We start from the raw sequence: 13,650 nt of genomic DNA, 5'->3' as shown, positions 1-13,650 counted from the left end.
TCTTCGATCATCATCAGTAGGTGCTTCAAGTCTTCTTCACTTTCAGCAAGCCCAATTGTGTCATCTTCACGTTGCAGGTTGTTAATGACTCTTTCTCCAATTCTAAAGCCAGGTTCTTCTTCATATAGTCCAGCTTTGCAGGTAATTTGCTCAGCATAGAAGTTGAGTAAGTTTGGTAAAAGGAGACAATACTGACAAACACCTTTCCTGATTTTAAACTATGCTGTATCTCCTTCTGTTCTAACTCCAAGTCTATGCATATTTCATAATAATAGTTTTATCTCTTCAAACTGACCTTTGAAGTTTTCTTTTCAGCTCTTTTACTTCATCATTTCTTCTATTTGCTTTAGTTTCTCTCTATGTATCCTTAAGCAACATTATCTCATCTTTGATCAGATGCTATAATCTTTGATATTATCAGATATACTCTGTTTGTGTTACCTAGAGCCACTTTGACAGGAATATACCACAAATGAAATGGCTTAAACAAATGGGAGTTTATTCTCTCACAGTTTTGGAGGCTTTAAGTCCAGTTCAAAGTGCCAGGTCTAGGAGCGGGGTGAAAGCCCCTCAACCTTGGGCTGCAGCTCTGCCTCCTGCTCCTGGCCCACTGATGCTGGAGGCTTTTCTTCACTCGGGCAGCTACTGGCTATTGAGGCTGACAAGCCCAAGGTTGACAAGTAAAAAGGAACAATCCCAATATTATGAAACAACATGGAAGGCCATAGATTCAAGTCCACTGAAAGTCCTACGATAGGCAGAGCATGGCAGACTGCTGAACAATGACTCAGCTATATCCAGGGTTCAAGCATGCCATAAGCTAAAGACCATACCCAAAGCTGCTTCTTATATATAGGAAGCAGACCACATCACTAAAGCAGTTACTCAGCTACTCTAATAGATTCCACCATGGAGTTAATTACCAATCTCACCATGGGGAATAACTACATCCTGCTGCCCAGCCACTCAACCAGGCCCAGCCAAGTTGATACACAAACTTAACTACCACAATCTTGTCACTTGGCACCTATACAGATCTTCAATGGGTGGTATCTGTAAAAATCTCCTTCACTGGGTAACTCCAGTCCCCTACTTCCTAAGTGGCAACCTGATCCCCTTGGCCTGGCGGGCCCCATTCCTCCACCTCTTGGTCATGGCAGCCCTGCCCCCTCACTCTTGCACAGTGGCTATGGCTCCATCCCACTGACCCACATGAACGAGCAGCCCCACACTCCAGAACCAAGTTGGTGAAGGTCTGGTTCTTTGAAACTTAGGGGCTATAGTGTTTCCACCCCCAGAGGCCATGGTCCTACCCTTGAGGTTGAGGCAGCTCTGCTTCCCATTTCCTTAGCCTCTCCACTTCTGCAGATTAATTCCAAAGGCAACCAACTCCGCTGGAAATATTCCTGCCCAAAAAACACTCAGCCTTCTTGTTCTGTGGACAAGCCAATCTGTTACTCCATTTCATGCTTGTCTCTTTTACCAATTAATGCCCAAAGGCAACCCACTCTACTAGGAAGCCACCTACCCAATGGGTAGGCTTTTTCCTACATAGGCAGGTAGGGCTGTCACTGTCTTATGCTGGTTTCTGGGCTCTGCTACTGCTATCTCTCATGCTGGTCTCTCTGCCAGTGTTTCTCTGTCAGGGTGTCTCTGCTCAGGGTTTGTAGGTCAAGGACACACTCTGTTGTTTCCATATTTTACATATCTGTCAGAGCAGCACCCCATACTCTCAGTACCATATTCTGTACCTAGTACTGTTCTGACAAGAATATACCCCAATTGGAATGGCTTGAACAAATAAGAGTTTATTCTCTTACAATTTTGGCTTACAAATTAAGCCTGAGTTCAAAGTCCCAGGCTCTAGGTTCTGAGTATAAACCCCTCAACCTTGGGCTTCAGCTCTGCCACTGCTCCCAGTCCACTGAAGCTGGAGGCTTTTCTTTACTCAGGCAGCTGCTGGCTGCTGAGGCTGACAAACCCAAGGTTGACACAGTCCCAATATTACCAAACAACATGGCAGGCCACTGATTCAAGTCCAAGTGAAGTCCCAAGATCAGCACGCCATGGCAGGCTGCTGAATAATGACTCAACTACATACATGGAGTTAATTACCAGTCTCACCATGGGGAATAACTATATCCTACTGCCCAGCCACTCAACTCAAGCCCAGCCAAGTTGGCACACATACTTAACTACCACATGTCCTTACCCTAAAGTCATTTCCTCTACATTTTACAGAAAAAAACAATTTATAGAATATCTAATTTATGTTATCAACCTCTACCTTTCAACTACTATAGTCCTCAAAGCTTTACAACCAGTTTTTCATCCCTTTCATTCTATTTGACATATTTTCTCTGAAGTCACTCATTACATTGAAAAGGCCAAATTAAATTTGCAATTTCCCTTGGCTGCTCTTTATATTTTAAAAGTACTCACCCAAACCTCTTTGCCTGGCTCAGATTATAGTAACTAACCTTTGTCCTCCTAATCCAACATTCATTTCATAGAACTTCTTTGAAAATTCAGCCACATCTGAGGCTTAACCATTTGTAGCAGATGCCTCTCAATGTTGTATCTTTAGTCCTAGTCTTTCTCTTGAGTTCCGCTTGGACTTTTTAATAGAATACTATATGTTACCATCCATGAAAATCTCTTTAATGTTTAAAACTTTCCCTCCTCTTAAACTACTTTGAACATGTCTAATGCCCAACTCTCTATTACTGCCTAGAAAATCTCTTCTTTTTAAGCTTGATAACTAGCACTTTTTTTTTTTTCAAAAGTCAGAATATGAAAATCTAAACCATCAAGGACTTATTGGCTTTACATTCAGTTGGCCTATTATTTTTGCCATTTATTCTACAAAATATATTGAGCATGTCTATTATTTTTTATCCTCTTGCCTTAAGAAATGCACCACCAACAGCACAACAATTGCTTAACCCAGAAATGAGTGTCTTATCCTTAATTATTTTCACTATTTCATTTTCCAACTTCCAAAAATCCACCAATTTCTACAAATTATAATTATGACATTTTTGTTGTTGTTAGGTGCCATCAAGTCATCTCCAACTCATAGTAACCCTATGTACAGAAGAAGGAAATATTGCCCTGTCCTGTGCCAACCTCACAATCCCTAATATACCTGAGCCCATCACTGCAGCCACCATGACAATCCATCATGTTGAGGGCCTTCCCCTCTTTCATTGACCCTCTACTTTACCAAGCATGACATCCTTCTCCAGAGAATGGTGCCTTCTGACAACATGATCAAAGTAGGTAAGATGAAGTTTGGCCAATCTCGCTTCCAAGGAGCATTCCAGATGCACTTCCTCCAGGACAGATTTGTTAGTTCTTCTAGGAGTCTACAGTATTTTCAGCATTCTTTGACAACACCTCAATAAAAACTCAAAAGCATCGACTCTTCTTTGGTATTCCTTATTCATTGTCCAGCTCTCACATGCATATGAGGTGATTGAAAATACCATGACTTGGGTCAGGCACATCTTAATCTCAAGGAGACATCTTTGCTCTTCAGCACTTGAAAGAGGTCTTTTGCAACAGACTTGCCCAATGCAATAATACATCTATCAATGTCTTGACTGCTGCTTCCACTGACGTTGATTGTAGAACCAAGCAATATGGAGTCTTTGACAACTTCAATCTTTTCTCCATCTATCGTGATGTTGCTTATTGATCCATTTGTGAGGATCATTTGTTTTTTTTATATTGAGGTGTAATCCATACTGTACACTGCAATCTTTACATATTCTTTAAATTCCTCTTCAGTTACCCATTCCCAGTGCCACTCTTCTTCCATCATCTGTCATTCTGTATCGCTCTAAAAGGTTTTGCTAGTTTTTCTACCATTCTAATTCTTCATGCCTCAAGTTCAGAATTACATTATTCACAGACCATTCAGAATGGTATTTCTTAAGTCAAATCTAATCATCTATTAATGTCCTTCAAAAGTCAGTATTGTTCAGTGTAAAGCATGTAATCCATAAAAAGGCTTTTGTAGTTTCCACAGTCTAAAACTCACCTAAGTGCCCAACTTCATCTCTTATTTTTAAATCACACTGTATTTTCAAGCAGTAATAATTATTTGTTACTCATATTCCTTCATCCTGCTGTATTCTCTTTTTCCTCCAAGACTATGCACATGCTATTTACTATAACTTAAACATTCTTTGCTGCAAAAGACCTCTTTAAAATGTTGAAGGGCAACGATGTCATTTTGAAGACTAAGTTGTGCCTAACGCAAGCCTTAGTATTTTCAGTTACCTCATATTCATATGATAGCTGGAGAATGAATAAAGAAGACCAAAGAAGAGTTGATAGTTTGAATTATGGTGTTGGCAAAGAATACTAAAAACAGCATGGACTTCCAGTAGAACAAACAAATCTGTCCTGGAAGAAATACAGCTGGAATACTCCTTGGAAGGGAGAATGGCCAGGCTTTGTCTCACCTACTTTGGTCACATTTTCAGAAGGTGCCATTCCCTGGAAAAGGATGTCATGCTTGGTAAAGTAGAAAGTCAGCAAAAAAGGGGGAGACCCTCAACAAGATGGAGTGACACAGAGCCTGCAATGATGGGCTCAAGTATACAAGGATTGTGAGGCTGGTGCAAGACCAGGGAGTATTTCATTCTGTTTTACATAGGGTCTCCATGAGTTGGAGCCAACTCAGCAGTGCTTAACAGCAACAGGCTTATACACTGCAAGTTCCTCAGTGGCAGAGACCTTGCCTCTCATATTTACTTATATACCTCGTATCCTAGGAGAGTGACTAGCTCAGTGCACAGGACATAGAATACATTCAATCATAATGTGTTAAGTAAAGAATTATTATCTCCTTAATTGACACTCATTACACCTCTTTTTCACTGTGGAAATCGCTATTGTCTCAGATATTGTAATCATCTCTCCCACATTCAGATGATTTTCTAGTATGCATAGCTTTGATGAGCAAAGTTCTATGTCATTTTCTCACAAATTAAGAACACATTTTCTAGAATAGCATTCAAAGCCCTACACAATAACTTTCTAAGCTAATCATTACTCATAATATTTCTCATGTTCCAAAAAAAGAAAACATAATCTCTATTATCCTTCAAAAACACTCTCATACCTTTGCATTTCCAGGAAGTTTGTTCAGGTACCTTATTTTTTCTTGAAAACCTCACCAACTCAACTCCTGTTATGCTCTTCCCATTGTTAAAGACTGACCTCAGATGATATTACCTCTTAATTTCTTAATTTATTCTTTTTACTTTATTAATTTATTCACTTCTTAATTCATTCAGGAACATATTACATCAGATATATTTGAACCCTATAAAACATATTTATCCATACCTGGATTAGTTGATGGAAGTCACAATTTGGAATCAAAAGAGCAGCACTCTACCTCCAACTCTTTTAGTGTGAAAAATATCCAGTGTTGGGTCACTTTTGGGCTTCCTTCAGCGGTAAAAGTGGAATAATAAGAATAGTTATCATGGTGTGAACTCTGTGAAAATCAATTACCAAGTGTAAACATTTCTGCGAGAGTAAAACACTATTCAAATGCAAGTCATTATCATTATCCATTGGTCTGACTCAAGGCACATAATAACAACAAAACTAAGCTGGAGAACATTTATAAAACCACTGGTTTCTATAGACTTACTTAGTCTTCTTTTTGAGATTGCATACAGACCTCTCACAAAAAGGATCTTGGTGTAGCTTTCCCACATCACCTTGCCCATTTTTATACTACATTTTTACTCTTTCAATGTGATGTGACAGAAAGAGTAACTTCAATTGCCTTTAGGAAGACATGCAGTCTACTGAATCACGTAACCTAGAAGAGAAGGCAAAATATAACAAGCCATATATATGAATTTAAGGAACTCTAGTGTGGAGTGCCTAAGACATTTGACTGCTAACTATGATTGGCTGTTCTAGCCCTCCAGCCACTCTGTAGAAGAAAGATGGGGCAATCTACTTCCATAAAGATTACAGGCTTGGAAACTCTTTGGGGGTTGCTATGAGTCAGAGCAACTCAGTAGCAATGGGTTTGGATGAACGAATTTAGCTTCACTTTCTCCATGTTGGGAGCTCTGGTGGCGTGTTGCCTAAGACATCTGACTGCTAACCAGAAGGCTGGAGGCTCAAACCCACCAGCCACTCCTTGGAAGGAAGATTGGGCTCTACTTCCGTAGGGATACTACCTCAGAAACCCAAGAAGGGGTGGCTATGAGTGGGATCCGACTCCACAGCAGTGAGTTTGGTTTGGTTTTCTCCATATTTACTTCTGTTTTTTTTTTTTTTCTTTGTTGACTCCATTCTCAAGTAACTTTTCCCACAGACTGGCAAGACGGCTACTAACAGCTGCAGGCTTACATGCTATTCTCTCAGCATGCCCACAAAACACATTGCCTTAGTTACTTAGTGTCGCTATAACAAGTACTTCTGAAGGAAGACTGGGAAATCTATTTCTGTAGAGATACCACCTCAGAAACCCAAAAAGGAGTCACTGTGAGTTGCAATCGACTTGATGGCAGTCAGTGTTTTTGTTGTTGTTGTTTGTTTGTTTGTTTGTTTTAACAAATACTACAGGCAGGTGGTTTAAGAAACAGAAATTTATTTTCTCACAGTTTGAGAAGCCAGAATTCTGAGTTCAGGGCATTGGCTCAAGGGGAAGGCCTTCTCTCTACACTGGCTCTGGAGAAGATCCTTGTCTCTTCTCACCTTCTTGTTTTCTCAGTTCCTTTGTGATCTCCATTTTGTAAGGCATCTATTTTTTCCCCATTTCTATTTGGTTGGTTCCTTCTTAATCTTCTCTTTTATATCTCAAACAGATTGATAAAATATACCCAACACTAATACTAACTCAGGAGCTCTGGTAGCATAGTGCCTAAGGCACTTGACTGCTAACCAGAAGGCTGGCCGTTCAAACCCACCAGCCACTCCTCAGAAGGAAGGTTGGGCAATCTCTACTTCTGTAGTGGTACTGCCTTGGCAACCCAAGGAGGGGTCGCTATGAGTCGGGGCCAAGTCGACGGCACACAACAACAACAATAGTAACTCATTAACATAACAAAGGAAACCTATTCCCAAGTGAGATTATTATTAAAGATATAAACATTAGTATTAACAGCATATATTTTGAGAGAACACAAATTATTCCATAGTATTCCACCCTTTGGTCTCTCAAAATTTATCTTCTCCCCACATGTAAAACACACTCATCTCATCACATCATCACAAATATCTCAAGTCAATTCCAAGTTCAAAAATATCATCTTCTGAATCATCTAAATCAAATGGGTCAGTGTTTTGGTTCTAGTGCTGCTATAACAGACATACCAAAAATGGAGGGCTTTACCAAACAGGAATTTACTCTCTTACACTTTAGGAGGTTATATGTCCAAGTTCAATGTGCCAAGCTCTAGGATCAGTGTGAAGTCTCCCTGACCTTAAGCTTCAGCTCTACCTCTTGTTCCCAGACCCCTAGAGCTGGAGGTGTCTCTTCAGTCAGACAGCTACTGGGTGCTGAGGCTGACAAAACCAAGGTCAACGAATAAAAGAGCACAGTCCCAAGATTATTAAGCAACATGGCAGGCCACTAGTTCAAGTCCATAAAGTGTCTCAAGATTTGCAGACAACATGACAGGCTGTTGAATGAAGACTTGGCTATATGTAGTATGCAAGTGTGCCAAAACGCTATAGACCTTCCTTAAAGCTTCTTCTTATATATTGGAAGCAGCCAAATTCCTAAGGCAGCTATTCAGCTGCTCACAGTAGATTCCACCATGGAGTTGATTACCGGGCTTATCATAGGAAATAACTACATCCCACTGCCCAAGCCACTCAAAATCAGGCCCAGTCAAGTTGTCAGACAACATTAACTACCATAATTCCATGTCTTATTAACTTGGCACTTGTATAGATCTTCTTAATTGGCTGGCCCGACTCTCCTAATCCACCTGAGTACTGATCTGAGCCCCTTGACTTGGCATGCCCCATTCCTCTGCAAGACCGTCTAGCCAAACTTTCGCCACTGTGCTGCCCTTTCTCCTTCTGTGCTGCCATGCAAGCCTTCCTGCTACTTGAGTCATATGATCTGACTAATCCAATGGTGCATGAAATGTCAATGGAAGACAAAGATTCTGTTTGAAGTCTTTGGCAAGCCCGTATTGGTGAACTGCAGTGCAGACCCTTAGAATTTTGGAGCAAAGCTTGGCATCTTCTGTGGATAACTATTCTCCTTTTGAGAAACAGCTTTTGGCTTGTTACTGGGCTTTGGTAGAGACTGAACGTCTAACCATGGATGGCCAATTCACCACAAGGCCTGAGCTGGGTGAGTGCTGTCTGACCCACAGAGTCAAAAGTTAGACATGACAAAAAGTTGGACAGCAGCACTCCATCATTAAAGGGAAGAGGTATATAAGGGATTGGGCTCCAGCAGGCCTGAAAGCACAAGTAAGTTGCATGAGGAAGTGGCCCAAATGCCTGTGGCCTCCGCTCCAGTCACATTCCCTTCCCACTCCCAATCTGCACCTGTGGCCTCGTGGAGAGTTCCCTATAATCATTTTACTGAAGAAGAGAAAATTCATGACTGGTTTACAGATGGTTCTGCACCACATGCAGCCCCTTTCTGGGACTTCCTTGAAGGACAATGATGAAAGGAAATCCTCCCAATGGGCAGAACTTCAGGCATTTGGCTGTTCACTTTTCATGGAATGAGAAATGGACAAATGTATGATTGTACACTGATTCATGGGCTGTTGAGGTTATGCATGGGCTCACTGACATGGACATCCACTTTCCAAGGCTGACGTGGCTACTGCCATTTCTGAGTGCCCAATCTGCCAGCAGCAAAGACTAACACTGAGTCAGTGATATGGAACCATTCCTCAGGGTGATCACCTGGCAACCTGGTGGCAAGTTGATTACATTGGACCACTTCCATCATCGAAAGAACAGTTTTGCTCTTACAGGAATAGATACTTACCCTGGATATGGATTTTCCTTCCCTGCATGTAATACATCTGCCAAAACACCATTTGTGAACTTACAAAATGCCCTATTCACAGTCATGGTATCCCACACAGCATTGCCCTGGACCAAGAGAATCACTTCACAGCAAATGAAGTATGGCAATGGGCCTATTTGCATGGAATTCACTGGTCTTACTGTATTTTCCACCATCCTGAACCAGGTGATTTGATAGAATGATGGAATGGCCTACTAAAAACACAATTACTGAGACAGCTAGGTGGAAATACTTTGCAGGGCTGGGGCAATGTTCCCCAGGATGCTGCATATGCTCTAAACCAGCACCCAACATATAGTGCTGTTTCTCCAGTAGCCAAGATTCATGGATGCAAGAACCAAGGAGTGGAAACTGTAACAGTAGCACTCACTATTACTCCTAGTGACCCTCTCAAAAATTTTTGCTTTCTGTCCGTGACAGCTCTGTTTCCTGTCCCTGTGACAACTCTGCTGGTCTGGAAATCTTAGTCCTGAAGAGAAGAAAACTTTCACCTGGAGATACAAAACTGATTGCATTTAACTGAAAGTTATGAATGCCACCCAGCCATTTTGGCCTCCTCATGCCTGTGGATCAACAGGCAAAGAAGGGAGTTACTGTATAGTCTGGTGTGATAAATCCTAATTACCAAGGGGAAACTAGATAAATATTATGTAATGGAGGTAATGATGAATTTATCTGGAACAGAGGAGATTTTTTAGGATGTCTCTTAGTACTACCATGCCCTGTTATTAAAGTCAATGGAAAACTACAGCAACCCAATTCTGATATGACTCTACTGTTCCTGACCCTTCAGGAATGAAGGTTTCAGTCATCCCACCAGGCATAGAACCATGACCAGCTGAGGTTCTAGCTGAGGACAAGGGAAATATGGAACAGATGGTAGAAGAAGGTAGTTCTGAATACTAGCTATGCCCACGTGACCTGTTGCAGAAATGAGGACTGTTAAATTATTATATTTCTTCATTGTATGTGTGCATCAAATATTTTAGTTGTCTTCAGTTATAAACTATAAAATGTAAACAGAGTTAATGCATTTTCAATTGCACATGTGTTAGTTGTATCATGATAGACACAAATATGACTTTATAATTGTCCTTATTTAGAGATTATATGTGGTTAAAGAGATGTATATAACTGCCAAGATGACAAGAGGTGGATGGTGATAGTTGGAGTTTTGTGTCATCTTGGCTGGACCATGATTCTGAGTGGTTTAAGCAGTTGTGATGTGAATGTGCCCATGATGAGATCTGGTATATATGCTTTGAGCATCCAATTAGTTGAAATGAAGTTCCTTTAGGGGTGTGACCTGCTTCAAATATGTAAGTGGACATCTTGGGAAAATTCAGGAAACTTCTGTGGATCTGAATTCTGTCATGCTGCCAGTACTGTCCTGTGAGCCAACTGATCTTGGATTTGTCATCCATAGGAGTCAGTGTCCTGTTATACTGCCTGCCAATCTTGAAATCTTCAGCCCCTGGAGTTTCATGAGTTAGGAAAAGCCTCCAGCTTGATATCTGATCCAGAAACTTAGACTTGCCCGCCTCTATAACTGTGTGAGCCATTTTCCTAAAATAAATGTCTCTCTTGATATATATGTATGAACAATAATAATAATAATAATAATAATAATAATAAAAACTGCCATCGAGTCAAGCCTAACTCATAACAACCCCTATTGGTTTTCCAAGGTGGTAAATCTTTATGGAAGTATATTGTCCCAACTTCCTTCCACAGAGTAGTTTGTGGGTTTAAACCACCAGCCTTCTGGTTGGTAGTCAAATGTCTTAGGCACTGCACCACCAGAGCTATATATGTATATTCTTTAGGGTGTCTCTTCATACCATATGTATATTCTTTAGGGTGTCTCTTTGTACTATATATATATATATAAGCTTTACTAGTTTTTGTTCTCTAGAAAACCCAGCCTAAGACAGTTCTTTAATGTTGCTATAACAGATACACCATAACTGGATGGCTTTAACAAACAAGGATTTATTCTCTCACAATTTAGGAGGTTAGAAGTCTGAATTTGAACTGCCAAGCTCTAGATGCTGGGTGAAGGCCCCTTGACCTCTGCCACTTGTTCCCATTCCACTGGACCTGGAAGCTTCTCTGAAATCTGGTAGTTTCTGGCTGCTGAGGCCAAGGTCAACAAGAGAAAGAGCCAGTTTCAAGATGATTAAGCAACAAACCAGGCCACTAGTTCAAGTCCAGAAATAGTTCCAATGCCTGATGACAAAATGGCAGGCTGCTGGAGACTAAACTACATGCAGGGTCCAAGCATGCGAAAAGCTATAGACCTTCCTCAAAGCTTCTTATATACTGAAAGCAGACCAAACCTTTAAGCAGCTACTTAGCTGCTCACAGGAGATTCTACCATGGAGATGATTACCAGTCCCATCATGGGAAATAGCTGCATCCAGCTGCCAAGCCACGCAAAACCAGGCTCAGCTAATGTGACACACAATCTTACCACCACAGTAAGAATTTAGGGATATTCCATCCTGGGGAAAATTTCTCTTCTGTGAACCTGTGAAATCCACAATAGAGATTATTGCTTCCAAAGTACCGTGGTGGTGCAGGCAAAAGGTAGACTTTTCCACTACAAATGGGAGAAAATGGAAGGAAAGAAGGGTTCACAGCACCAAACATGGCCAAAGCCCAGGAGAAAAATTTACCTTCGATTTCAAGGATTGAAAACTATCCTCTGCTCTCTGGGACTGTCCAAGCTATGGCCTCAACATCTAGACTCTAGGTGCTGGACACTATCTCTGGATTCTGTGTGGAGGGCCCTTGGCTCTAGGTTTCATTCCCACCTTCCAAGTGTACTGGGATAACTCTGCTCTGTTGGCTTTGGGCAGAACCATTCTCCAATTCTAAGGAGCTCTGGTAGCATAGTGCCTAAGGCATTTGACTGTTAACCAGAAGTCTGGTGGTTCAAATCCAGCAGCCACTCCTCAGAAAGAAGGTTGGACAATCTACTTCTGTAGTGATACCTCCTTGGAAACCCAAGAAGGGGTTGCCATGATTTGAATATGACTCAACAGCAGTGGAATTCTTCTATTCTGAGTGGCAACCTCATGCCCTCGGCCCAGCAGCCTTCATTCTTCTGCCCCTTGGGCATGGCATCCCTGTTTCCTCAGCTTTGTGCAGCAGTCCCATCATTCTGGCCCATGATAAAAGCAGCCCCACCCTCAAGAACTGAGTTGGTAGAGATCTGTTTGAAGCCTAGGAAGCCATGCATCATGCTTTGAAACCCAGGAGGCTGTGGTTTCACCCTTTGAAACCTTGGACACCATGGCTCCACCCTTTGAAATTGAGGCAGTCCTGCCTCCAGTGTTCCTTTTAATAGTTCTATTGTCTCTGAACAGTCAAATTCCAAGAATGAAACAATTTTTCTTCCTTCTGTCCTCCCTCTGTCCCCTTCAATCTAAGATGATGACTTTTCTGTTGTGGTAGTTGGTTAGATCTATCAGTCATAGGCTTAATCTCATTACCAAAAAGGTGAATTACCAAATCTTTGGAGAGAATTTTAAGACATCTATTCTTAGTTTGCACAACAGAATTTCCCAAAGTTTTAACTTATCTTTTTTGTTTTGCACAGTTTATTTGTAAGTCCATATCATTTCTCTCGCACTTTACTACAAGTGGCAAGGAGAAACCATGTGGCCCTTTTAAACCATATGGCCAAAAATCTAAGTCCATCACTTACAAGTTCTACCTTCTACTAAACATTTGAACATAATTTACACAAGTTCTTTATCACTGTATATAAAGCATTGCATTCCTCTTCCTTCACTGTCCAAACACGTGTTCATTATTTTCTTTTAAATCCTCAGCAGAAGAATATCTAATGTCCATATTTCTAGCAGTCTGCTGTTGACAGCACCATATGTATTCTCTAAGAATGTAAAGACTTTCTGTATAGCTCTCCTCACTTTTTTCTAAGCCTCAAAAGAATTGCCTTTGACTTCCATATTTCTACTAATTCTTGAAAGCAATCTAGGTTTTTACCCTTAAACCTGAAAAACACATTGCCACTGAGTCAATTCTGAGCTGCCAAATAGGATTTCTGAAACTATAAATCTTTACAGAAGCAGACTGTCCCTTTTCTCTTTCACAGAGCTGCTTGTGGGTTCAACCTACTGTGTCACCAGGAATTCTGGCTTTTCATTATTAGGTACTTTTAGGGTCTCTCACACTTCACCCATTACCCAATTCTCAAACCTGTTTTATATATTTATTAGAGTAGCTACCCACTCTCTGCTACTAAATTCTGTCTTGGTTTATGTTATGCTGCTGTAACAGAAATATCATGAGAGGGTGGCACTAGCAAACAGAAATTTATTTTCTCAAACCTTAGGAGGTTACAACGAATTCAGAGTACCAGTTCTAGGGGATGGCTTTCTCGGCCTGTTAGCTCCCTGGAGGAAAGTCCTTGTCTCTTTTCAGCATTTGTTTCTTGGTTCCTTTGAGATCTCATGAGGCATAGCATGTAATTATCCTAACCTTACTTTCTTGTTTACCGTGCAACTTTAGGAATAGTCCGTTTAGGCTAAAAGGCTCGCAAAATAGGACTGGGAAAGAGCTGCAACATCTGAGTA

The sequence above is a fragment of the Orycteropus afer genome, unplaced genomic scaffold (assembly GCF_000298275.1).
Source record: "Orycteropus afer afer isolate SDZICR_OR568_19922 unplaced genomic scaffold, OryAfe1.0 scaffold00411, whole genome shotgun sequence".
Taxonomy (NCBI): Eukaryota; Metazoa; Chordata; class Mammalia; order Tubulidentata; family Orycteropodidae; genus Orycteropus; species Orycteropus afer.
The sequence above is the reverse complement of the archived record's forward strand: the minus strand, read 5'-3'. Positions refer to the sequence as shown.